This window comes from Neomonachus schauinslandi, chromosome X (genome assembly GCF_002201575.2).
Source record: "Neomonachus schauinslandi chromosome X, ASM220157v2, whole genome shotgun sequence".
NCBI classification, from domain to species: Eukaryota; Metazoa; Chordata; class Mammalia; order Carnivora; family Phocidae; genus Neomonachus; species Neomonachus schauinslandi.
In genome coordinates, this window is record NC_058419.1 from 54004998 (window position 1) to 54006857 (window position 1860).

General features: G+C 32.2%; 1 pseudogene; it reads right to left on the reverse strand.

The window, feature by feature from the left end:
* Positions 1-1223: 1223 nt before the first annotated feature.
* LOC110583045 lies at positions 1224-1652 on the reverse strand (annotated as a pseudogene).
* Between the last annotated feature and the right edge of the window lie 208 nt (positions 1653-1860).

The window sequence follows — 1860 nt, forward strand, 5'->3', positions numbered from 1 at the left end:
TCTTTTTGATAGTAACCCTTCTAATAGGTGTGATGTGATAACTCTTTGTGGTTTTGATTTGCATTTCTCTGGTTACTAGTGATATTGAGCATGGTTTTGTATGACTGTTGGTCATCTGTATGTCTGCTTTAAAAACAAAACAAAACATATCTAGATCTTCTGCCCATTTTTAAAATTTGGTTGTTTTTTTCTGTTTTTTTTTTTCATTTAATATTTATTTACCATTCAATTTACAGCTCTGTAAGGGGAGAAATATATCAGAAAAAAATATAATTTTCTCTTTCTGAAAATTCTGAATGATTCTACTTTGCCACAAAGGATAGCAAAAGACACAAAAACATATGTGTACAAACACACACAAAAGTACTATCTTTGAAGTTAAAAAATACCAAATTTAAGTATTTAGAAATGATAGGGTCTAGGGTGAAAGGGTGAGGACACGTGAAAAGTAATTTATGCCAACTGCTTCTTTCCTTGAATTAGTACTTATCTTGGGTTTGATACCCAACTGCACTCATATTGGAAACTTAGTGAAAACTACCTAGTGATTCCACTTTGAAGTTACAACCCATGTATGAGTAAGATGTTCTGAATATAAGCCTATGAAAAACTTAGGAACTCTTGATGTCTTTCCTTTTACATAAATTCTATCTCTATCCTGATATATTTTGGGTGATCAAGAAAACTAAAGGCTAAGAACAGAAAGCTAACTTCTTTAAATGAGACAAAAGGAAAATTTTTCCAACTACTACTATGAGAAATTTTTTCTTTCAAGAAAGAAATTTTTCTTTCAAATACCAAATCAATTTCCTCAACTGTACAACTATAACTTGATGGTTTTTACTTAGTACTTCACTTTAGTGACCTATAAATTTGTCTAAACAATAATAATTAAGTATCTTTCCTGTTTTTTTTTTTTCAGGATAAAAATCATTAAATGATGTGTTGAAGATACCACTATAAATACTTCACATTTGGGTTATGGCTTCTACATTGAAAATCTATAGGAATTTTTCCAATTAACTTTCAAATCTTTCCACAACCTCTCTGTAAAACAAACAAACAAACAAACAAAAAACCCAACAACAACAAAATCTTTAAGATAGCTTAAATAAATGCTTTACATATCAAAAATGGATTCACAAGTCCCTATTACCATAGTCATCAATTTTAAGAAGTGTCCTAAATATGCTCTGTATTAGTTTTCTTGATTATACCAATAATATAGAAACATTTTTAATATAACAGAACATTTAATTACATCCGTTTCCCATGAACACACTAGTCATTCAATGATGATTATATTGGCCACTTCCATTGGTTGGCAGGAGGCTCTTCCACTAAAGGCTCCCATGGTTTCCACTGTAACATTTTTCTGGCCAGACTTAGTTCATTTTCAGCCTGAAGAATCACCTCTTCTAGTTGGCCACCCTGAAGTTGGTCTTCTAATTTCTTAACATCTGGTTCTGCTTTAACCATACAACCAGCTTCTCATCTGTAATCTGTTCTGTATACTTTCTATATGCTGCGTTTTTAGGAATTTGCTCAAGAACATCAAGAATCTTTGTGTGTAATATTCTTAGACTTTTATATGGACTCTCACATACAGCCAATCCTACAAGGCCGGTGGTCTTCTTCAGCAAACCTGCCATGACGGTGCCAACAGGATGGGGCCGCACAGCCCTCCTGTTTTTTTCTGTTTTTGAGTTGTATGATTTTTTATATATTTTGGATACATATCAGATATATGATTTGCAAATATCTTGTCCCATTAAGTAAGTTTCCTCTTCATTCTGTTGATGGTTTCCTTCACTGTGCAGAAACATTTTAGTTAGATATAGTTCCACTTGTTTATTTACT